This window comes from Hylobates moloch, unplaced genomic scaffold (genome assembly GCF_009828535.3).
Source record: "Hylobates moloch isolate HMO894 unplaced genomic scaffold, HMol_V3 SCAFFOLD_23, whole genome shotgun sequence".
Taxonomy (NCBI): domain Eukaryota; kingdom Metazoa; phylum Chordata; class Mammalia; order Primates; family Hylobatidae; genus Hylobates; species Hylobates moloch.
In genome coordinates this window covers 15,921,900-15,948,086 of record NW_026652298.1, presented here as the reverse complement: position 1 = coordinate 15,948,086, position 26,187 = coordinate 15,921,900, and the positions used below count along the sequence as shown (strand labels likewise).

General features: G+C 43.3%; 1 long non-coding RNA gene across 1 annotated transcript in view; it reads right to left on the bottom strand.

Annotated features, from left to right (window-relative positions):
- The window catches only part of LOC131382400 (uncharacterized), a 41,843-nt gene extending 23,379 nt beyond the window's left edge, over nucleotides 1-18,464 (bottom strand). The window contains exons 1-2 of the long non-coding RNA XR_009211859.1: nucleotides 18,296-18,464; nucleotides 9,826-9,901 (exon numbers count right to left, since the gene is read on the bottom strand). This is a non-coding gene — a long non-coding RNA (uncharacterized LOC131382400). The remainder of the gene's footprint in view (nucleotides 1-9,825; nucleotides 9,902-18,295) is intronic.
- Nucleotides 18,465-26,187: the final 7,723 nt, after the last annotated feature.

The following is a 26,187-nucleotide window of genomic DNA, read 5'->3' as shown; positions in this document are numbered from 1 at the left end:
ATTCAAAAAGTCTCTAGGAAGTTCCAAACTTTCCTACATCTTCCTGTCTTCTTCTGAGCCCTCCAAGCTGGTCCACCCTCTGCCTGTTACCCAGTTCCAAAGTCGTTTCCACATTTTCCGGTGTCCTTGTAGCAGCACATCACTTCCTCGGTACCAATTTACTGTATTAGTCCATTCTCACGCTGCCATAAAGAAATACCTGAGACTGGGTAATTTATAAAGAAGACAGGTTTAATCGACTCACAGTTCCACATGGCTGGAGAGGCCTCAGGAAACTTACAATCATGGGGGAAGGCACTTCTTCAGAGGGCAGCAGGAGAGAGAATGAGTGCTCAGTGAAGGGGGAAGCCCCTTATAAAACCATCGATCTTGTGAGAACCCACTCACTATCACGAGAACAGCAGCATGGGGGTAACTGCCATATCACCCCTCATTGAAATGTTTCATTATAAACTTACTTTAGATTGTGACCTTCTTGAGGCTCTGCCTTAATCTTCCTGGATCTTCTTAAGTCTTCTTTGAGTCTCTGACTACTTACAGAGGGGTGGGCTCAGGAAGAGAAGAGAGATTCCTCAGCAGGAAGCTGCATCTCACAGGTCCTATTTCCCTGCCTAGCTCATTGCCTATGAAAAAGTCAGTGCTCAGTGCATGCTGATAAATGATTGATGTGAGGATGGATGGATGGATGGATGGATGGATGGATGGATGGATGGAGATCAGGAATGCCAGATCATTATCTACTCTTCTTTAGGACCAAAATTAATTCTATGCTGTGGCCTTGGGCCTTAGTGAGGCCATGATCTTTGAGAAAATGAGAGGAGCAGACTATTCTAAGCAGTAGACAGATCCCTGAAGAGGACAGGCACATCTTTTCCAGCCTAGTTCCCCTATACTTCTTGGGGAAAGAAGCTTTCCAGGTCAGACTATTCCAACCTGGGCAAAGTCCCCCAACATTTGGGCAGCCACTAGGCACAGAGCGGGCCAGACTGTGCCAAAAAGATCATTCAAGAAGGCTCAGAAAACTCCCAACTGCCACATGCAGGAAAGCCCAGTACTATGGTCCTCTTGGCTTGCAGAGAGAAGAAAGAGGCCAGGCCATAGCACATGTTGACAAATCAGAAGACATCCAAAGGAGCTCAGAGAAATCTAGAAGTGTGATCTGTGATCAACAAGGGGATGAACTGAGGAGATTTAGCCTGAAAAAGAAAACAGTGGGGGACAGTAAGGTGGGGGCTGAATAGCTCTCTTTGGAATGACAGTATGTTGAAAGTCAATATAATTGTTTAGCTTTAGAAAGCAGAACTATGGCCAAGGGGAGGCGTATTTAATTTCATGCAAGGAAGCAGCCTCTAACAATTAACGTCAGCCCACAGTGGGTTGTTGAAGCCTGTCACTGTTAAGAGGTTTGTTAGTTTCCTGTCAATGGACGAACTGAAACAGAAGCTACAGGATTATCTGTTTGAGCTGTTGTGTGAGGGATTCCTGCAGTGGGAGGAAGGTGGGGCTACGTGATTCAAGGTATTTTCCATGATTCATTTGTTTAGGTGAGGCACCCATGCCATCCTCACCTCACCTCACCCACACCTACTGAGACTCTGAAATCAAGATTTAATTCAAGGGTTTGACTACCAACTCAATTCCCCACATAGACTTTATGGATCTTAAAACTAAGTTTATTAAAGGAAAATTCTGATATCTTCCCCAGGGATGTGTAGATCCAAATGGGAGCCAGCCCCTTTCTTCCTTAAAGGGACACGCTTACCAAGGGATGGCAGAAACCTTCACTTACAAAGTCCTCTTCAAACTGTCTCTGAGTTTCTCAGTTTTTCTCTCCTTTCTCCAAACCCACACCCAGAGTAATTCCCAGCATGTGCTTTGGAAAGGTTAATCTTGGGTCTCCATACTCTATAACTCCATCATTGTAGGACAACCAAGTGTTCTTTCAGTTCAGCCCTGGAAAACAACCCGCAGTAGTGTCCCTGCTTATTGAATTAGTGAATGTGTCCAAGGTCTGAGCTCTTTTACAGAAGTAATCCACAGCCCTTTAATCAGTAACACCAGGAATTATGCTGAGGAATACCCATACCCTTCTATCACCAACCAGGCATCATGCTTCTCATCTTCTCTCCACCCCCATTGTGCTATGCTCTGAGTAGGACACGCACCCAGTGCCCACTCCCACCACCACCCAACTGAGTATTGTACCAACGAACCCCTCACCTTCTCCTCAGGAATCTTAGTCAGTTTTGTGCTGGTTTAACAAAATACCTGGAACTAGGTAACTTATAAAGAACAAACTTATTTCTCATGGTTCTAGAGCCTGGGAAGTCACAGTTCAAAGTACCAGCTGGTGAGGGCCCTATCTCTCTTCTTCTAAGATGGTGCCTTTTTGCTGTGTCGTCCTGAGGGGAAGAATGCTGCATCCTCCCATGTGGAAGGCAGAAGGGCAAGAGAGACAAACACTGCTGCGTGAGGCCTCTTTTATAAGGGCTTTAATCTCATTTATGTGGGAGGAGCCCTGCTGGCCTAATCACTTCTTCAAGGCCTCATCTCTTAATTCTGTCACATTGGTGATTAAGTTTCAATACCTGAATTTTGGAGGAGACACATTCAAATTACATCAGGTATGTAAAGAAATTGGCAATAACCTAAAATTTTAAAATTTCTCCTTATACACCCACTCTACCTACACTGGATAGAGAAGTACATGCAAATTAGGTGCCAGGAACTGTCCAGAGAGTCCCAAAGTTTACTTTCAAACTAAACCCAGAAATTGACTCTGGGTCACCAACATCATCAAAGCTTGGTGTGAGCACCAAACCTGGCAGGTGCACAATCAGGAGTCACGGTGATGATAGTTCCCATGCTGAGTGACTCTGAGCACAGACCTGGCAGGTGCAGAAGTGACTCTTCCAACCCCATTTCTTCATCCATCAGTGAGGAGGTTGGTCTTGATGATTTCTGGGATTTTACCATGTCTAAAATGGCACAATTCTATGATTGAAAGAGGCATTTTCTCCTCAGCCCCTTCTGTTTCAGGTGAAGAAATCTAAGTCCTGGCTGGTTAACTGACTTGGCCAACCTCATACTGGTCTTTAGAGCCCAGTCTTCTGTCTCCAAGTCCTATCTCCATCAAACCATTCCTCTCCTGAACCCTGGAAGCTGGATGGCCCTGGATTTTAGGAAAATGAACTGAAGAGGACACACAGCACACAGTAAAAGACCCTGAGTCCACTCCATGGATCCCTTTGGCATAAGGCAGGGGCCTTAGTACAAAGCCCGTAAGTAGATGCCAATTCTTCTCCCTCCTTTCTTCTCCCACCATAGACTCCATTCAGAGCTCAAAGAAAAGCCCAGGGCAGAGGGAGCTCCCTAGGGGGTCTCTGCTCTGGACTGTTCAGATCTGGGAACACAAACAGCAGTAAGCCACTTACTTCTGAATTCAATATTGCTATGATCCCCAGCTAGCTCTGTGTGTTTGGAAGGAACACTGTGAGCTGACTTGGAGCCCTACCGGGGGTGCGGCAAGCACTTTCTAAGAATTTCCTAAGCAACACTCAGAGAACCCTTTGGGAATAATTATTATTTCCCATTGATGGCGAAACTCATTCAGTCACAGGAGTGTTGAGTGCCTTGTTATGCTAACAAGGTGAAGTCAGTAGAAGAGAAAGCAGTCAGATCTTGAGTTCCACACCAAAAACTGCATGTTCACTAGGTTCATTTAATACGGTTTCCTAAATGAAAGTCACTGAGGGCTACCTGGCAATGGTCATATGAGAAAGTTCTGGCAAAGGCTGTTAACTTTTTTTTTTTTTTGAGACAGGGTCTCATTCTGTCACCCCCGCTGGAGTGCAGTGGCATGATCACAGTTCACTGCAGCCTCGACCTCCCAGGCTCAGCCTTCTGAGTAGCTGGGACTAAAGGCGCATGCCACCACTCCTGACTAATTTTTTTGTATTTTTTGTTGAAATGGGGTTTCACCATGTTGCCCGGGCTGGTAGCTTTTAAAGACAAAAAAGGGAGACATTGGATAGTTAGAATTAACCATCCAATAGAGGAGTTATATTATAAGAGATTTAATTTGGGAGAAGATCCTTTCTTTTGCAGGGTTGTTTGTACCATTAACTTTGATGATCTAATGATTCTTCAGTTTTTCCATGACCCAAGCCAAGACTGAAAATAATACAATCATGTGCAACCAACATTTTTTAGATACAAACAACTTGGAACACAGTCTGCCTATTGCTGTAAATGACTTACAAATTGTTCTATGTGAGGAACACCATGTGAGACTTCCAAATATCTGCCTAGGTGTCGACAAGTACCAAGGCAGGCTGATAGAAGTGACTGAATAGGTTCACATTCCAGGAACTCAGCACTCTGAGATGTCTGCATGGTTCAGAAAGCCAGGAACTTTGTGTGTGTATAATATAAGCATGCTGATAAAAATCACACCACAGTGGTCACCCCTGCAACACTTCCAAATCCCATTGCCAGGGGTAACCGAAGGAAGTGTTGAGATCTGATTAGCTAAGACACCCTTAGCTTATGTCAGTCATGTAGTAAGCTACATGGAAATGCAGCTATTCCAATACTATCACCAGTTTTCTTCTAAGCTTGGTCTATTTTGGAAATAGAAGTGAGATAATGCACAAAAAAGAACCAAGGAATATCGGAGTAGGAAGGGACCTCAGAGCTAATCAACCCAGCCTCCCACTTCACTCCACAGAGAAGTAAACTGAGTTGCTATCTTAGGTCACACATTCCCTAAGAGCAGAGCCTGAGACAGGGATTCGGATGCCCATGATTTATTGAGGGAGTGCTCTTCAGGAAAAACATCTGAAGGACTAAGAGAAGCAGTATAAGGAAGAGGCAAGTGCTGGTTAAAGATGTGACCTCAGGAAAGTTCAGTCTTGGCCTGAAGGGCTCTGGCTGTAGGCTTTCCCCCAAAAAGTAGGGAGCTGCTATCAGAAGCGGATGGTTCCCAGAGAAAGGAACAGCTGTGAGCTGTTAGATCTCAGCGCCCACAGTAGCTGGGAGGTGGGTCCCTGGGCCCATGATACGGATTGGGGCAGGGTCACAGCGTCTACTACAGCCCCGGAGAAATGCCTCATGCAATGTGCCACAGACAACTCCAATCCAAGTTTTCTGGGTCTCATTCACTACTCCTTCTACTACACAAAGCTGCCTCTTCAGAGTTTTTTGTTTTGTTTTGGTTTTTGAGTTTGTGTGTTTTCTCTTTTTTTTTCAGAATTTCAGAATCTGATTTCATTAATTTTATTTCCCCAAGGATTGGATGACTTGGTGAACTCTGATAGTCTGGAAAGATCTGAGGCCATTTTTTTTTTTTTTTTTTTTGAGATGGAGTCTCGCTCTTGCCTAGGCTGGAGTGCAATGGCGCGATCTCGGCTCACTGCAAGCTCCACCTCCCAGGTTCATGCCATTCTCCTACTGAGGCCATTTTTTAATCCACCTGGAATAGCTCGATCCTTTTAATTATTTTTCAATTTGAACTTTATTTACTTTATAGTAAATGGTAAATGCTAGACATGTCCAGGTGCCTGCTTCACCCCTAAGACCTTCCTAGAAACCATGTCACATCCACAGTACTTTCTGTAAATGGACAACCTGTAGCCAGACTGATTAGAGTAGAAGTAGACACCCGTCCCATGAACAAGCAATTCGTAGGAGAATTCTCTCTGTCTTTTGCTTTGTTTGTGTGTTTTGAACCTCATGCAAAATAAATAAATAAAAGGTAAAAGCTGTGCAAATAAAATTTCTCAAAACTATCAGAGAGTGAGGCAACAATCAAGGGAAGCTGAAAGGTAAACCTATAACCGATAGGGAGATAGAGAGCAGAGGAAGGGAAGAGAGAGAGAGAAGACAAAGTAGCTAAATGGGCCACGTAGAAGCTGACATTCTAAGGGAGCATGCACTGAGTAATGGAGACTCTTGGTAGAGAAAAAACACTGGGTGGAGGATGAGGAGTCTAAGTCACCAGAGAATGGAACAGAAACACAGAGAGGGGGTCTCTGAGTCTATTAATGGCAGAGCTCAAAAATGAAGATCCATGAACTCTTCCTAAAGAAGTGGTGTTTTATAAGCCAGACCAAGGGCTTAGAAACCTGGGGAAGGTATTTGTCTACCAGAGTAGGACAGATATTAAGGTGGGAACACAGCTGCAGGCAAGAGGAGGAGACTTGGCTGGTCGGAAGATCGTGTCCAGAGAAGCTAGGGGCTGATGAAAGGCAAGGAACTCGGGAATTACAGCCAATGGTAATGAGTTGGGAGACCATCCAGGTGGCAGAGCTCTCCCCAGGGGGATGGGAACAGACTGCATGGTGATGGGGCACAGGTTTAGGGAAGTCAAAGGCAGGAACCATGACACGGGCACAATGCCAATCGCAGGGAGACTTGGCAGGTGCACAGTCCAGGCCAGGTAAGAAGGGGGACTGATGAGAGAGGGATAGAGAAAGGAAGGAGGGATCTGGTGGAAGAACCAAGTCCCAGGAGGTGGAGCAGCAGGACAGTTTCATGAGGGTCTTTTCTTGGTTAGGGTTTCTTTTATCCTCTCTCAAGCTTGGCAGGCACTGGAAGACTGGATGGAGTCTGAATCTCTAGGGGTTAAAGGCAGCTCCTCTTGTTATCTAAGCCTATGTTTGCTGAATATGCAAACGTTCTGTGAGTATAGATCTTAAAAAACTATCAAAAAGAGCAAAGCTCCTACAGGGAAAATGTGCTATTAATCTTAAAAGTTCTTTTCATTTTTTTATGGCTGTTCTCCAATAAAACATGACATTGTGGTTTTGTTTATTTTAGAATACTATAGTTTTGATAAAGCCCCAAATCCTTACATCAAATATATTCTTCAATGTCAAAAGGGCATGCAAAGATATGGTTCCTAATGAAAGATTTATCTTTTATCTGACAGTGATGATTTGGCTAGTGCTGATCTCTTCATCCTCTTTTCCGTTAAAAAAAAAAAAAGTTGAACAAAATTACCTTTCTTGGAATAACAGCCCCTCTAAAAACCTGCCTGCTTTGTCATTACCTCTGTAATCTCCCTTGGAGATCATGGGCTATTCATTTTCTCCCTAACTCCAATTTGCCTTTTGATATTTTTCTTTGGTCTGTTCAAACAGTCTCCCAATTGCCCAGCTCATCAGAGCAAGGCCTTGGTGCGAGCAGGAGCGTGTCACCCAGCACTCCGCCAGCTTTGGGCCCCTCCGTGCACTGTGGAGGAGCTTTGAAAATGGTCTAAGCTCTTCTCGTTAAAGCTTTCTCTAGCTCTTATCCCCGTGACGTCTTTTATCTACATATCATGTCAGAGGCTGCAGCTTCGTGGTCCTAAAAAAAAAAAAAAAAAAAAAAAAGGTAGCTACCGAGCCTTTAAAACAAGGAAAATAAGAGAAAAAGAATGGCTGGAAAGATGAGAGAATTACATGCGAAAGCTCAGGGGACCATGTACAGCTGGGAAGAGGGTTCCCGCAGGAGGGGGCCTGAAATTCAGCCTGTGTAAGGCTGCATGTGCCTGGACAGGTACCTCCTCCCACTTACACTAAGGGGCCATCTGGTTGGCAGCTACTCTGGGTTCTTTTCCAGATGTCGAGTTGGGCCAGTGATGGATAGATATAGTGTTGCTGCTTTTTCTGGTGTTTTGAGCTGTTGCTGTTGTCTTTGGTTATTTTCCCTTTCATTCCATCGGTGTGATTTCGTCCCTAATGGCCCCTGTGGAAAGTTCAGCAGCCCGTGGCATCACAGTGGTTCAGAGGATGCATTGCACAAACGAGAAATCTTACATACCTCTCCTGCTTCTCCTCTTACACAGCCCTTTGGAAAGAAATTTCTCTCCATGTTTAATCAGTGGTGCACTCACTTCGTCCTTGCTAGATTTTGAATGCACAACCACATCCCACCTCATTAGTGACAAGAAAGCTGAGCCGTCAAGCATGGCTTACACTCCAGGAGCGGGGTCCGTATTAGAGCAAGGTCCAGGATCCACGCACAAGCTGAGTTGGCTTTTTCTTTTATTTTAAGCTTTATTGATCTCAGGAAGAACTGAAGGTTTGTTGAAAAACTGTGGGAATCAGCTCAACATACTAATTTATGTATTATTTATGCACTTAAAGCCTAGACTCCCAGCAAGAAAGAAAAATGTGTGCAATAGAACTGCCATTGTATTCAATCCCAACATCCGGAGCACTTCACACAGGTACTGTGAAATCTCATGGGGGAGAATAGGCTATGGGAAGCAAAGCAGAATTTGAAATTAGCCTGGGTTTGAGCACCACCTCCAACATGAGACCGGGGCAAATGACTGCACCTCTCTAGGCTTCAATTTTCTCATCTCTAAAATGGAGACAAGTGCCTATTTGCAAGGTTATTATAAGAATTAAATGAGAAAAGTAGTGCATGAATTTCAAAGTCATTACAAATGCCTGTTGTAGGTATCCTGTGTGAGGAGGGTCACAGGTCCTGCTCCTGGGTTTCTTGTCACGGAATGGCCACCTTTCCTGACCAAAGGCCCCAGTGAGAAAAGACAACTCTAGAGCACTAAAGAATTCTCCTATCTTTACCAAGAGGACACAGAACAAAGACTTGCTCCATTAATTCAGGCCACAGCTAGCATGCATCCATCACTCAATCTCTCTCGCTCTCTCTCTCTCTTGCTCTCTCACTCTCTCTCTCTCTCTCTATATATATATATCCTAAAAATAAAATAAAATAAAACTGCCTCAGTCACCTACCTACCATAAAGCAGTAAGTCCAGTATTTTCCTAATAACCTCAGCCCCATATTAATGGCCAGGCTGCCTCTCCCATTCGGCAAAGAGAGCACTGGTCTCTGAATAATCCACTCCTGCCTGGTTCCTTGCTGCCACCAGCATGGCTGTTGAACTCTGACTCCCCACAGCCTGCGATGTTCCCTCCACACTGTGCTGGCCCTATACCTTTGGTCCTCTGAGGGAGGATGGTCAAATTTAATACCCAGCTCAGCGAAGGCTGCGCACCCCTCTCCCCAGCAAGGGCTCTAGGACAGCAGTTCTTAGCTGATACTCCCTCCTTCCCTCCTCCAGGTGTCAGGATTCCAGGGATTGCCTGTCAGAATTGTTTTACATAGCAAGAACTCTCTATTTCAATTCCTTGTAATCCACATCCCTGTGACTCCAACCCCTAGAAAGCAAGCAGATCTTTCTTTTGAGCCTTTGAAATCCATTGGTTCTCCTCCTGTTCAATATCGATGCTTCTAGCTAATTGAAACTATATATATATGTGTTATTGTTAACTACAGTCATCCTACAGTGGTACAGAACACTAAAACTCACTCCTCCCATCTAGCCATAATTTTGTGTCCGTTAACAAATCTCTCCCTAGCCCCCTCTTCCCCCAACCCTTCCCAGCTTCTGGTATCCTCTATTCTACTTTGCATTTCTCTAAGATCAACTTTTTCTAGCTTTCACATATAAGTGAGAATATGCAGTGTTTAACTTTCTGTTCCTAGCTTATTTCACTTAACATAATGTCCTCCAGTTCCCTCCATGGTGCCACAAATGACAGGATTTCATTCTTTTTATGGCTGATTAATAGTCCATTGTGTGTGTGTGTATATATATATATATATCACATTTTCTTTATCTGCTCATCTGTTGTTGGACACCTAGGTTGATTGCAGGTCTTGGCTATTGTGAATAGTGCTGCAATAAACACAGGGGTTCAGATGGCCCTTCAATGTAATGATGTCTTTTCCTTTGGATAAATTCCTACAGCTCCCCTTTGCTCCCTTCCCCCTCTCATCCTCCCCTCCCCACTCCATCCTGACGCATACCTCATCTTCTCTCCTTCCCAGCGTCATCCAAAAAGGACAAAGCTTCCTCTTCAGTTTCACCACAGTGACTTCACCTCTTGTGCAAAAGACAAGATAAATCCTCAGTAAGACCTTTTACTACAGTTGCAGTATTTATCCAAAGTGTCTTGTGTGGGACAAACTCTGTGCTCGATAGTTCACATCCTTACCTCACTTAATTCTTAACTTAATAAAACTTGCAATTTAATTTTTTTTTAAATTAAATTTTTTAATTTAAATTATGAATAAAAGTTTCACTTTCTATGTACATTCTTTTAGTGGTTACGCTTTAGATTTTAAAATACATACTTAACTATATTTTTATAACTGAGTCTAAAGTTATTTGGTATCTGTATCTGTCTCCTAAACTTTAGCTTGCTTTAACTCCCTTCCCAAATGAACCTTTGCTATTTTTATGTCAGAATTTTAGTTATATTTGCTTTTAAACATATAAATAAGTTATTGTTTGCTTCTTGCATCCCATACCTTTCTTTTGGTCCATTTTTATTCCAGCTTTACAACATCCTTTATTATTTCTATCTGTGACTGGTAAACTCTTCAAGTTATTTCATATCTAAAATATCTTCATTTTTCCCTCACTTTTAAAATATCATCCAGCTGGTGTTATATAGTCTACAGTTTGTTTTAAAATATTTCAGAAGAAGTAGCATGACATATATTTCTGAATATATGCTAGTTGTAATCTATGGTTGTGGTTGGTAAAGATTGGAAGTACATAATCAATGATAAACACTCCAAGGTTGGTTAATTAGAACTGAAAGATCCCATTCAAGATTAGACTCCTCAGAGGCAACTTCTGCAAGCCCAGTAAATACAGCTGTCTAAAACCACTGGAGAGCATTAATTGGCATGATGATTTAGAAATATTTTTTCATTGTTGAAATAACTGGTGGTCATGCTATGCAGATTGGTTAGGAATATTGTACAGGTACCTCCTTCACTTCTGCATGAACAGGGTGTAATATTAGGTCCACCCAGCAGCTGAACTCCCTGCAAGCAATGGGCTCGCTTTCTACCTGTGTTCTACCATTTCACAGAGGACTCTGTTAATTTCCAACAGGAAAGTCAGCTGATCCTGCTTCTAGAATATTATCATATCTGCCTCTAGAGAGTCTTTTATGCTAGGCATTAGTAGAAATGCCTAAAGAATGGAGAAATATAATTTAATTGACCTTATAAGAACAAGCATGACTATTATGTGTGCCTGCTTACCAAAAAATGCTTGTTACCATGGTAGAATTCACCCTGATACTTGCTTTTATTATAAATATCCTACCCGGTGGCAAGATTGTGCAGAAGGAAATCTCACTCACTACTAATCACTGGAGGCCACCAAAATTTACCCAAAAAATAAGGCTTAGGTTGGTTCCTAACAACTAAATATGAAATTCTAGGATTAGAGTGTTTCAGAGTGGTATCTATTGTCTTCTAACAACTTCCAGTGAAAAGTCTGCTGTCAGTCTGATTGCTGTTGACTCATAGCTAACTCTGGTGGATTTTAGGATTTTATATTCTGCTGTTCTACCACAATGCAACTCATCAAAAGATTTTTTTTCTCTTTCAATCCTTCTTGACATTCTGAATTTTTCTTTCTAGAAACCCATATCTCCATATTTAGACAATACTCACCCACTGTGTCTTTGAATCTTGGCTTTTTATCATTATTGCTATTCTTTCCTTACAGAGCTCTGTTCTTTGCTCCTAGAGTTTCTCTTAGATATACATTGGAGTTTCTCATTCTATTCTCCATGACTCCTAATTTCTGCCATATTTCTATCTCTTGATCTCTCTATACTACATATGAAAAACTGTGTCATTTCCATCTTCCAAATCATTAATTCTCTCTCTATCTGTGTCTAAGCTATACTGTAACCCATCTATTGAGCTTTTTATTTCAATGACTATTTCTCATTTTTAAGATTTCAACTTGGTTCTTTTTAATTTGACTTTGAATAATTTATTAATATTTCTGGCATTTCTGTGTGTTTGGTGTGGAAACATGGTCTCTTAGCATATTCTTAATCTGGTCTTTTCACTCAAAAGTCATCACATTGATCCTTCAGTGTGGCTGGGAGTTGGATTCAAGGCAACTTGATTTTAAGAAGATATAACAGTAGAATTATGAGGTAGGCACCCAGAATCTTTTTACTGTTAGGGCAGAACCAGGAAGGGGACAATAGTAAAGCAGGAATCTGAAATATTTCATACGCATGGAGAAACCATTTTACAGCTACTTCACAATTACATCATGCTCTCTAATGATAGGTTTCCAGCATCACGGATAGAGCTTGGCTTTGTAACTCCAAACTCTTGAGAGAAAACTGCGCCAAAAGCAGAGGTGTTTGATTCTGTGAGAGACAGTTATTAAGGGACAATTTGATGCAAATAAATCAGCAAACACTAAGCAGCTGGATACCTGCTACCAGGGCAAGCTTGGAGAGACTTAGAGGCCAGCTGGCAGGGAAACTGCTAATTGAAAACAGACAATCATGGAGTTCTTAAGCAGATCAGTGATATCATGCTGCTACTTCATTGTTTTTTTTTTCTGCTTTGTGACAGAATTGAGAGAAGATACAAGGGACATTTTAGTTGGTTAAGGATGCCAGAAAGGTTAAAATCAGGCCACCCTCTCAGTAGTCAACAGTCTATACAGAAAAAAAAAAAAAGTGTATGGTTCTGATGGAGAAATGGTGGAGACCACAGGGCTAGAAGTCTTGTAATTGCAAAAACAAAAGAAAACACTAAAAGTACTGAGATTTACTACTACCCTCAGGACAAACAGGGTTAATACTAACTGAAAACCAGTTAAGCATTAGTGTTGACGCTCCTGGAACAATTGCTATAATGCAGATTCCTGGGCTTCCACCCAGGGTACTTGATTCAGTAGGTCAAGAATGGGGCTCAGGAATCTGTATGTTAATAAGCATTCGGATTCTGATAGGATTCTGATAGGAATGGTCAAAAAACACAGTGAGGAACATTGGATTAAATTGTGGTGCAAATTATATCTAGTGATGGTAGAAATTTCAATTTGGTGCTAAAATGTGATTTAGCTCTTAAATAAAATAATTATTGATTAGTAGATGTTTGCACTAAGTTATCTGAATAAAGTTTCTTTCACGGAAACAGAAAACTAGAGTGGAAAGCTATGCTAACTGGGCTTCTCCGTTACCCACACCTGTGAGAAGGGCGTCCTCTAAAGCAGCTCACCCAGCGCAGTGGTTCTCAATCCTGACTGCCCATGAGATCATCTGGGATGCTTATTAAAAATACCAGTGCCCGGCCGGGCGTGGTGGCTCACGCTTGTAATCCCAGCACTTTGGGAGGCCGAGGCGGGCGGATCATGAGGTCAGGAGATTGAGACCATGGTGAAACCCCGTCTCTACTAAAAATACAAAAAATTAGCCGGGCGTGGTGGCGGGCGCCTGTAGTCTCAGCTACTCGGAGAGGCTGAGGCAGGAGAATGGCGTGAACCCGGGAGGCGGAGCTTGCAGTGAGCCGAGATCGCACCACTGCACTCCAGCCTGGGCGACAGAGCAAGACTCCGTCTCAAAAAAAAAAAAAAAATACCAGTGCCCCAAGACAAGGATGCCCTCTCTCACCACTCCTATTCAACATAGTGTTGGAAGTTCTGGCCAGGGCAATCAGGCAAGAGAAAGAAATAAAGGATATTCAATTAGGAAAAGAGGAAGTCAAATTGTCCCTGTTTCAGATGACATGATTGTATATTTAGAAAACCCCATTGTCTCAGCCCAAAATCTGCTTAAGCTAACAAGCAACTTCAGCAAAGTCTCAGGATACAAAATCAATGTGCAAAAATCACAAACATTCTTATACACCAATAACAGACAAACAGAGAGCCAAATCATGAGTGAACTCACATTCATAATTGCTACAAAGAGAATAAAATACCTAGGAATCCAACTTACAAGGGATGTGAAGGACCTCTTCAAGGAGAACTACAAACCACTACTCAACAAAATAAAAGAGGACACAAACAAATGGAAGAATATTCCATGCTCATGGATAGGAAGAATCAATATCATGAATATGGCCATACTGCACAAGGTAATTTATAGATTCAATGCCATCCCCATCAAGCTACCAATGACTTTCTTCACAGAATTGGAAAAAACTACTTTAAAGTTCATATGGAATCAAAAAAAGAGCCCGCATTGCCAAGACAATACTAAGCAAAAAGAACAAAGCTGGAGGCATCACGCTACCTGACTTCAAACTACACTGCAAGGCTACAGTAACCAAAACAGCATGGTACTGGTACCAAAACAGAGACATAGACCAATGGAACAGAACAGAGGCCTCAGAAATGACACCACACATTAACAACCATCTGATCTTTGACAAACCTGACAAAAATAAGAAATGGGGAAGAATTCCCTATTTAATAAATGGTGCTGGGAAAACTGGCTAGCCATATGTAGGAAGCTGAAACTGGATCCCTTCCTTATACCTTATACAAAAATTAATTCAAGATGGATTAAAACTTAAATGTTAGACCTAAAACCATAAAAACCCTAGAAGAAAACCTAGGCAATACCATTCAGGACATAGGCAAAGGCAAAGACTTCATGACTAAAACACCGAAAGCAATGACAACAAAAGCCAAAATAGACAAATAGGATCTAATTAAACTAAAGAGCTTCTGCACAGCAAAAGAAACTACCATCAGAGTGAACAGAAAACCTGCAGAATGGAAGAAAATTTTTGCAATCTACCCATCTGAAAAAGGGCTAATATCCAGAATCTACAAAGAACTCAAATTTACAAGAAAAAAACAAACAACCCCATCAAAAAGTGGGCAAAGGACATGAACAGACACTTCTCAAAAGAAGACATCTATGCAGCCAAAAGACACATGAAAAAATGCTCATCATCACTGGTCATCAGAGAAATGCAAATCAAACCCACAATGAGATACCATCTCACACCAGTTGCAATGGCAATCATTAAAAAGTCAGGAAACAACAGATGCTGGAGGGGATGTGGAGAAGTAGGAACGCTTTTACACTGTTAGTAGGAGTGTAAATTAGTTCAACCATTGTGGAAGACAGTGTGGCGACCCCTCAAGGATCTAGAACTAGAAATACCATTTGACCCAGCAATCCCATCACTGGGTATACACCCAAAGGATTATAAATCACGCTACTATAAAGACACATGCACATGTATGTTTATTGCAGCACTACTCACAATAGCAAAGACTTGGAACCAACCCAAATGTCCATCAATGATAGATTGGATTAAGAAAATGTGGCATATATACACCATGGAATACTATGCAGCCATAAAAAAGGATGAGTTCATGCCCTTTGCAGGGACATGGAGGAAGCTGGAAACCATCATTCTCAGCAAACTATCACAAGGACAGAAAACCAAACACCGCATGTTCTCACTCATAGGTGGGAACTGAACAATGAGATCACTTGGACACAGGGTGGGGAACATCACACACTGGGGTCTGTCAGGAGGTGGGAGGCTGGGGGATGGATAGCATTAGGAGAAATACCTAATGTAAATGACGAGTTGATGGATGCAGCAAACCAACATGGCACATGTATACATATGTAACAAAACTGCACGTTGTGCACATGTACCCTAGGACTTAAAGTATAATAATAATAATAATAATAAGGTAGAAGGCAAAAACAAAAACAGTGCCCAGGCTCTACCCCAAACCAGTTAAATCTGAACATCCAAGAGTGAAGCACAAGTATCAGCAATTTTTAAAAGCTCACCAAGCAATTTTCAGATACAGCCAAAGTTGAAAACCACTGGCTCTAATGAGAACTGAAGGGCTAGTCTTGCAAAACGAACCGCTGAAATCAAAGGCAAACATTACTGCCTGTTTTTCAAATGCTACTCGGGTTGGACCTAAGAAATAATTAGGCATCTGGTGAAAAGACCGGTATTTCAGAATATGCCTGAAAAGCAAGCTGCCTAGGAGTTCGCAAACATGGATTTTGCTGGTAGGGCCTCTTTCAGAAATAACACCAGACAGGTGCCTTTACTTCCAACAGCCACGGCTGGTAAGTAGGAAATTTCAGCTCCATCCAGTCAAATATCGACTGCGGTGGAAAATTAGCTCAGTCGTCATCATTGATTAAGCAGTATTTTTCAAAGTCTCTATTCATCAGGAAAGGGATCCCACTCAACAGATTAACGGGTTATTTTAGTGATTAGCTAGTGGTTTTCATCAGGTTAGCAAAATGCTTTATAGATATAGTTCGGTCAAACAGTAGCTCCTGATATTGACAAAAGAATTCTCCCAGCACTCTCCCCCCACCCGTGCCTGACTCTCAGGGTGGGGAAAGGCAGTCAGTTCATCCCACCTGGTACAGTTGTTCCCACTGCCTCAGTCTACTCCATCCTGTCCATCTTCTCTTACACTCCAAGGCCAGGATAAGTTCTGGGTTTTGATTTGACAACAATATTCAAATTCTCCTTCTAAATTATTCTTTTTTGAATGAAACAAGCTTTATATCTTGAACACTTTTTCTACCCAAAATGCCTTGCAATTGTTGAGGTATTTTTATAGGCTTCCTCTGTACTTTCCATCTTTTTCACATCTTTTAAATAACAGTTTCAGCAAGCAGTGCCATTCAAGCAATTATCCGAATCATTTAGTCTGCCTTGGTTGGATCCCTTGAGAAGGTGGGCAGTTGGCAGCAGAGAGACCAGGGACTCCTCTGCTCTTGCCCACCCCAGATTTCTGATCCTTTGCCAGCTTTGAGGAAGCAGCCTTGCTAGAGTCCCACTTCTTGTGGCCCTTAACAATTCCACCACAGGAAGCAGCTTGGTGTCATGGGGGGAGGGAGGTCTCAAGGCCCAGGAGCCTAGAGATGCAAGCGGGGTTCATGACACCACCTTTTGTAGCTGAGGGACCTCGGACAAGCCATTTAACTTCTCTGAGCTGCCGTTTCCTCTCCTGTGAAATGGAAATAAAAATACCCACCCTGCCTCCCTTAAGAGAATAAAGTGAGGTGGTAGATGTGAAAGGGCTCTGGAAATTGTGAAGCCTCATATAGCTCCAAAGTTTTAGTGTTAGACTGCGGATCCGCGCAGCCCTGAATTCCATTCTTCATGACAAAGAAAGTCGTCAACATCACAATTGAAGGGCCCCTTTGGGAACACACGACAAGTTCTCCCTCCTACTGTCTGAATTACTGATGGAGATAGATATTCCCAAGGCATAGAAAATTCTGCTGGCTTTGGTCCCCTGAGAGCTGTCATAGAAAATATGACAAGAAAGGCTGGAGAAAGAGAAAGGGAATAAGGGGCTTCAAAGAAAAGGGTTTCGTTTTAGCAAAGACCTTTTCTATAGAGGTCTCTAAACCAGTACAGGCTCTTCACCCATCCCAGATGGTTTACATGGTGGCCCTGTCTGAAGGCCCCAGATGGCTAAAATGACCTCTGTGAAAGCATCACACTGTTTGAGGAGCCTAAATCATAGGCAAGGCAATCAAGCTTCTACTTTTGTCACGTTGCACTGAGTCAGCCAAAACCCATCAGAAGACAAGTATTTTGCCAACGTGAAAACAGAATCATGCACATCTTTACCAGGATATTTTAACAGCAAAGGAAATCTGAATTCACTTGTCATATAAAGGAGAGGCTAGAGGAGTTATTCCTATCCAAAAAGTAAGCTGCCTTATGGTCAGAATGAAGCTCGGTTCCTAGGAATGAATGTCACATTAAATGTACAAGATTCAATGTGGAAAATGTATACAGTACAGATACAGTTTTAAAATACTGTATTAATAGAATGAGGGGAGCAGTTGTTCAAGCCTGTTAACGCAGTTGTTCTAAGAAGCTTGATATCTAGTGACATCTAGTGGTGGCAGATATGAAAGCCTTCATGGCTATTATTTTTAGGATGGCAAAACAATGAATTCACCAAACTCGCCTATCGGTCGTACAGGTTTGCAATTCTCATCTTCACTTGCCCATTCCCCATGGGCCAGAACTTGAGAACTCACATCCAATGCACAATATGGTAGCAGCAGTAACAGAAAAAAAACAGAATATCTTCAGGCCTGCTGTATTTTTCATTTTCATTTAAATTGGTGCTTACCATAAACCTGCTTCCTTTAGACACGGTAGATAATTGTAGTGGCAAGAATATGGCATTTGTGGGTCAAAAATCTAAGATATATTGCCTGGTACAGACCTAACTTAGCAGACGGTATGACACTAAAGAATAACTTCGTTGAAGAACAAACAGCATGTTCCCTTTCGAAATAATAAGATTTTTTAAAATGCTTTTTATCCAAAAAAGGTAGACATTCTCCCTTTTACCCAATGAATTTGCTGTTCTTTACTACTGTACCATTCAGACCTGGCTAGCATAAACTCCATCTTACCAGTCTAGTGTATTTCGTGACAGTAAGACTTCACTGTAGCGAGACAATACCTTTTCAATGTGTCGGAGAGAACTCAGTGTTCCAGTAGCCACAGCCTTCTGCTGTTGAGAGATTCCCTCCTATGAGGGCTTTATTATCAGGAAGCCAGTAAAGGTCTCTGCCCAAATCAGTAGTAACAGCAGGAAGGGTCATCAGGGAATAACACTCAGCTGGGGCTTGCCTTGAGTCTAGGAAAACAGCAATTGCTTAACTTCCTATTCACATCCCTTTTTGGAAATTCTGCTGGAATTTTGCAAAAGTACTCATCATTCATTCATTCAACAAAAGAAATAAGACTTTCGTGAGAGTTTCTTGTCTTAGTCATTGCGTTTACCAGATAAGGTGGTTTTGAAGCCCAAATTAGAATATAATTTGAGCTTGCATAAGCTGTATGATGCTTTAATACAAGCTCGTCCAACCCGCGGCCCAGAACGGCATTGAATGCAGCCCAACACAAATTCATAAACTTATGAGATAACACAAATTCAAAACATGATGAGATTTTTTTGCAATTTTTTTTTAGCTCATTGGCTATCGTTAGCCTTAGCTATTTTCTGTGTGGCCCAAGACAATTCTTCTTCTTCCAGTGTGGTCCAGGGAAGCCAAAAGAGTGGACACCCCTGCTTTAATCCATTGTACCACAATCCTACAAGAAACCATCCTCAGAGGACCCGTTTTCCTGGATCTCTTCCAGGCTGATGGGTCCTCAGGAGAGCCCTCTAGTGTTCAGAAGCAGTATCTGCACCAAGAGGAGCGCATTGCCGCTAGATACAGGCTACAGTCCAGCCCTAAAGGGAAGCCCTGGGAGGTTCTAATGCCGGATTCAAAAATCAGGAGCGGGAAGGGGGAAGAAGAGGGCATAGCTGGGATCTGGGGAATCCTGTAGTCCTCCGCACACTCAACAGCAAGGCCAGTAGCCTCTCTGGAGTTCACAGATGAACAGCCTCCTGCCCCATGGACCTGGAGGAGAGAGGAGAAGATGCCTTTACTGGTCAGTGAGCATCTTCCCACCAACACTCCGTTCCATGGCCCTAATGCCATTAGGAAGAGCAGCTTGGAGAGCTGGCTAGCTACCTGTGTGAAACATTTGCAAGGCTTGCTTCATAATTTCATTCAAGTGTCTGTTTGAATGTTTCCTTTTTATAACGGCCTTTCCTGGCCCTCTATTTCAAATATCCTACCCTCCCCTGCTTGCTACTAGAGCTCTCTCCTGATCTCCAGACTGGTAGTTCTGGATGCCACTGGAACTGCCACCTAGATAGCATCCAGGACTACCAATGGCTGCAGCATTTTTTCCTCAATTGTCCACAGCTGAACTCATCTTCTTCCCCAGACCTGTTCCTCCTCCTTCTGGGGTCCCCACCTCAGTTACCGACACCATCACCATCTGGCCACTCAAGCAGGCATTCCGGACTCACATCATTCCTTCTCTCTCAACTCCCTCCCAACCTCCCCATTCTCCCCTGATTCAGGCAGTTACCGGGACCAGCTGGTTCTTCCCACTAAATTTCCCTTGGATTTGTCCCCTCTACTCCAGTCCCTCTATCCCTCTGTTCAGGTTCTCACTGACTCTTATTTCTCACTTGGCCATTGAAATAATCTCCCTGCTTTCGGGCTTACCTCCCACAATTCATTGTCCACACCAAAACCACAGCATGCTTTCTACTCCTATTCTATGGCCCCCTACCTGCTAAGTTTCCCCTCCCCATCATGTACAGGATGAAGTCCAAGTCTCTTTATAACCTGGATCCTAGGGTTCATCTCTCACCATTCCCCACGTGCTCACCTTGTGTCATGCTCACACAGGTAGTCCTATTTTTTGGAACATTCCACCCTCTTCCATGCCTCTGTGCCCTTGCACATGCTGTTCCCTCTGACTGGAATGGCCTCCCCCATCTTCCCAGACCTCTGCTCCTCAGCCCCCTTACCCATGGATTTAGTTGCTTCTTCCTCTGAGTTTTCATAACACTTCACTTTATCTCTATCCAACAACTGTCTCATATATTTTTCATAATAATCTTTTCACCGATATGTCTCATCCACTAGACTGTAAAATCCCCGAGGGAATTGGACAATATTTTCATTATTCTTTGTATCTCTAGCATTTGGCATTGTACTCCACACAGATTTAACAGCTCAATAAATGTTTGTTGAATGAATAAAAATTGTAAGCCATCAGTTACATAGATAACACGGGGAGCTTTTTGGAGTCAGAACAGCAAAGGGACTTTGCTCTTCCACAGCCTTAATTATCCAGGTACCCCTTTTTATCTTCTGTTTCCCCAACCAAACCCTGATTTCCTTCAGGGAAACATCCTCCTCCATGCAGCCCATATGGGAAAACTAATCTCATTCCCAGTTCCAGAATGTTCCAAAGGTAATGCCATTCCAATGCCTTCCCAGTAATTGGTCCCAGATGACCTTTTGACTGAATTTGGACCTAGGAGACATGAGAAAAGATTTTCTGAGGGCTTCTCAAGCTTGAAGAAACAACCCTTGAACTCTTTCTCTAGACATTGCTACAAGCCCAGAAAGAAAAAGCCAGCAGAGCCAAGAACATCTTAGGAAAATGGGGCAAGAGCCCCTGGATTAAGCCAGCACTGATGCCTACCCATCTCTGGACTTCTCATCATGTGAGCCCAATAAATCCTCTTTTGCTTAAGTCCTTTTGAGGTCTTTATGCCATTATTCTTACTCATAATTAAAATCATCTCACCTGAAACATATATTCAAAATAATATACATAAATAAATATGTATTTGAAAACTATCACTTAATCACTCATGCCCTGCTTCATTCTCTAAAAGTAAATCATATTCATATCACCCATCCCCTTTGTGAAATATGTAGTAAGTCCTCACTTAACATCATCAGTGGGTTCTTGGAAACTGCAACTTAGAATAAAACCAATCTTGCCTATAACCCTAGTGCTTTGGGAGGCCAACACAGGAGGATGGCTTGAGGACAGGAGTTCAAGACCAGCCTGGGCAATATAGCAAGACCCTATTTCTACCAAAAAAAATTAATCAGCTGGGCATTGTGGTACATGCCTGTCCTCCTAGCCACTTGGGAGGCTGAGACGAGAGGATTGCTTAAGCCCAAAAGTTTGAGGTTACAGTGGGTTATGATCATGCCATGCAGTCCAGCCTGGGCCACAGACCAAGACCTCGTCTCTAAACAAAACAAAACAAACAAAACAAAACAAAACAACCAGCACCAAAAAAAAAAAGGAAAAAAAAGATAACAACTTTCCATTGGCTATTTGATACAGACAAGAGTTAAATTCCTATGGCATATTTCTGGTTGCAAAAACATCACCAAACTTCTAAATAAAGACCAAAACATTTCCAGTGTTAAACACTGAAATAAATGTGAGCTATACATCCATTTAAGAAATATTAATAGGCCGGGCGCAGTGGCTTATGCCTGTAATCCCAGCACTTTGGGAGGCCGAGGCAGGCGGATCACTTGAAGTCAGGAGTTTGAGACCAGCCTGGCCAACGTGGTGAAACCCTGTCTCTACCAAACATACAAAAATTAGCCGGGCATGGTGTGTGCACCTGTAGTCCCGGTACTCAGGAGGCTGGCAGGAGAATTGCTTGAACCCGGGAAGTGGAGGTTGCAGTAAGCCAAGATCGTGCCACTGCACTTCAGCCTGGGCGACAAGAGTGAAACTACATCCCCCCACCAAAAAAAAGAAATATTAATTAAAAACGAGTAAGATAATTATTCACCCACTTACACCACTTCAGGGTTACAGGTGGTCAGAGCCTATCCTAACAGCTCAGGCTGCAAAATTGGAACCAGCCCTGGCCAGGACATCATCCCATCACAGGGTGCACTGACACACACCCACACTCACTCCAGGTGAGATTATTTAGACACGCCGGTGCACCTAATGCACACATCTTCGGGATGTGGGAAGAAACCGGAGTACACAGAGAAAACCCACACAGACATGGGGGACCATGCAAACTCCACCTAGACAATGGCCCCAGCTGGGAAGCAATTTTTTTTCTCATCAGTGTTATAACAAAATGATTTTGAATGAAATGACGTTATCTGAGGACCTGCTGTAGTATAGCTTAAGAAAAATCAGTAGAGCAACCAGTGTCAGCCCAAGTTCATCACACAACATTGACTGACAATTGTGTCACCTTTTGACAAAGTTTGTGTAACAGCTAACATCCTGATGAGTAGAAGGACAGAGGCTGTCAAGAGAAATTCAGCTCCAAATTTCTATCACTGTACATTGTCCTATAATTTCTTCCCTAGCTTTAGTCACTACAGTATATTGATATGTCCATCAGTCTCCTGGTTGGTTGCCTTTAAAAAAACAGACAATGATGTTAACGATTCTTAACCATACGTACGAGGCTCCACAGAGCTGTCACACCGAACCTGAAAGCTAAGAGAACAAAAACAGGCAAGTCTGGGCCCCCTTTGGGAATGATCTTAGACTTGGACAAGATTGCTGGCTGGGTCGGTGTTTGCTCAGGAAAATGAAACCCCTGGGGATATTTTGAGGAGAAAAGGATGTAAACAGACGCTTAGTTATAGAAGTGGTAGAAGGCCTGGAAGAACATACGAGAAAGAAAAGGTTTGGTTTGGGCATAGGAGCACCAAGGCAAAGGGGGTTACCCAACCGTCTGCAAGCGGCTGCTGCCTGTGGACAAGAACTTGCACGTGGTGCTCCTGCTGGAGGAGCCGCTGCTGCTGCCCAAGGGGAGCCAAGGAGCCTACAGGCCCGCTGGTGCCACCAAAGCCGCCATGATGCAGCTGCCCACGGCCGCCCTTAGCCACTCGCTGCTGCCAGCGGCCTCCCTAAGGCAGGTACTCCCCACCTGCTCCCAGTGAATGCCCTCCACTGTGGGAGCACTGGCAGACCTAACAGGAAGGGAGGGTGGTTTGCAGATTTCAAGCCCCCAGGGAGGAGAAGAGAGCACGGAAGGCTGTGTGTGGAGCTTTTCTGCCCCTGCCACCAAGGTCAAGGTCATATGGACCACGTGGTGCCTTTGAGAATAACAAAGGTGTGTAATGTTCAAGATTATTTCATATATTTGTTCAAGAAACTCCTATAATCCAATAGAGGAGCTCAGAGAAGTATAAGGAGGCAAGAGTCAGATTATACAGATAACCCCTGCAAGGGCAAGATACCACAGTCCATCACTTACTGTTTGGTGGTCTCACATTCACATGGAGTCAATGGACAACTCACAGGAGTTTGTCCCTTTTCCCCTTGCCTTGCCTGCCAGTTCACACACAGGCCACATCTTTCTTCCTTACATTTGCTTTGGCCTTCCTTCCATTTTCTCCCCCTTACCCAACCCCCACCTTTTTATGTTTTTTGCTTGTTTGTTTGTTTGTTTGTTTGAGATGGAGTCTCTCTGTGTCACCCAGGCTGGAGTGCAGTGGTGAGATCTCAGCTCATTGCAACCTCCACCTCCAGAGTTCAAGCGATTCTCATGCCTCAGCCTCTGGAGTAGCTGGGACTACAGGCGTGCGCCACCATGCCAGGCTAATTTTAATATTTTTGTAGAGACAGAGTTTTGCCATGTTGCCCAGGCTGGTCATGAACTCCTGACCACAGGTGATCTACCCACCTTGGCCTCCAAAGTGCTGGGATTACAGGTGTAAGCCACCGTGCCCAGCCCCCTCAGTGTTTTCAACCAATCTCCTGATGCCTCCCCAGTGGACCCCCTCAATGAAGCTAGAGAGATTAGTTGGTTCTTTTGAGCCTCCCCAGCAAACAAATCAATGTTCCTCTTGTTACTATTTACCATGCTTGCCACAAAAGCACAAAGGGTTACTATGCTAACAGAGTTCCTGTCTTTTCTCGTCATCTCCCTGAGACCACTGTATTAGTCTTGTTCACACTGCTTTAAAGACATACCTGAGACTGGGTAATTTATAAAGAAAAGAGGTTTAATTGACTCACAGTTCTGCATGGCTGGGGAGACCTCAGGAAACTTACAATCATGGCAGAAGGTGAAGCAGGCACGTCTTACATGGCGGCAGGTGAGACAGAGCAAGCAAGAGCAGGGAAAACTGCCTTATAACACCATCAGATCTCATGAGAACTCACTCTCTATCAGGAGAACAGCATGGGGGAACTGCCCCATGATCCAATCACCTCCCACTAGTTCCCTCACTTGACACATAAGGATTATGAGCATTACAATTAAAGATGAGATTTGGGTGAGGAGACAGCCAAACCATATCAACCACCTTCCAAGGAATAAGGAAGAACATCCTGGGGAAGTTTACCAGACCTTGTTTGGAAAGATGTCAAGAGCATACACGGAAGCTCCAAATTATACGTCAGGCTTGCGAATGTGCTGCTTTGAGGGGTCCAGAACCTGCCCCCGTGGAAGAATCTCACTCCTCCCCACACTTATACAAATACCATATCCCTAATAAGCAATGAGTTCCAACCAAAGCACATCCTCTCTTCCTGATTTCTGTACATAAGCTTAGGAATTCAAGCCAAGGAATTTAAGTTGTGTTTTTAAAGGATTATATCTACGGAGATGAATACTAAAGCCAATGTGTGGGTGATTGTGAATATTTCATTCAAATCCAAAATCTCTTCCAGTGGTCAACAGTAAGGGCTATAAAATGCAAGCATGATATCTTCCGTGCTTATTTCACCTCTGAGCAGTAAGGGAACTACCTTGCAGAAATAAAACACTCCTTGGCCAGCCTCCCACATCCCCTAAGCCCCAGCATTTGGGTCCAGATCCACCTCATCAGAAGGGAGGCACAGACACCACGAAGGAGGAGATGGCAGGCGTGTGGCTATATGATGGGGGGCATCATGAAGCATGGGCTCCACTTGGGCATCTCCCCTCTGCATCTATAGGTGGTGCTATGACTGTGTCCGGACACCTGCTGTCCTCACACATGATGCCTCTTTCAAAAGGGTGGGGGAGAAAGAGAGAGAGAACTGTGTACACAGGGGTGCATGTGCTTTACCTGGGTGGAAGCAAAACAGACTAGCACCTGCAAGACACCTCTTTAGAGACACTGAAAAGGATATTTGACATAATCAGCTCTTGCAGTAGCCCACCAGGTTTCCTGAAATTGGATTCATGTATCACTTAAGGGCCCCAGAATGTTTTTGCTGGCCTAAGGCAGCATAGTAACCAGAAGAAACATATTCATGGCCCATATTGCCACTGGGTAAACTTTGGTGACTATGGGTAAACGGCCATCTCCAACAGAGATTTATTTGTCAGACCGAGCACTATCATTCCCTCCTGATCAGAAGAACAGGGTCTTCTCAAGAGCCCCATGGGTCTTGGCAGCAGCAAGAGGTAGCACAACAGAGGGCCTAAGAGCATGGATTCTGGAAGCAGCTAGTCCTAGTTTTGATTCCTGGCTCTTTCATTTACTACTGTGTGGCCTCAGGCAGTTTACTTAACCTTTCTGTTCTCAGTTTCTTCACCTGTAAAATGGACATGTTAATAATAGTGCCAAGGTAGGTAGAATTCTAAGATGGCCCCAAGATGCATACTCCCTGGTGTATAATTTCCAGGACTGTAAATATGATAGATTTCACACACTTGATTAGGTTATGTTACATGGCACTGATTGACTTTAAGAAAGGGAGACTGTCTGGGTGGGTCTGACCTAATCAGGTGAGCTCCTTCAAAGCAAAGCATTTTCAACTGGACACAGAGTAAAAAAAGCCAGAGTGATGAACTCTTGCTGGCCTGAAAGAAGTAGAAATGACCAGGTTGTTAACTGTCTACAGGGGCCAAGTGGCAAGAAGTATAGGAGGCCTCCAAGACCGAGCTGACAGCCAACAAGGAAGTGGAAATCTTACCCCTATAACTGCAAGGAACTAAATTCAACCAACAATCTGAATGAGCTTCGAAGTGGATTCTCCCCAAAACCCCAA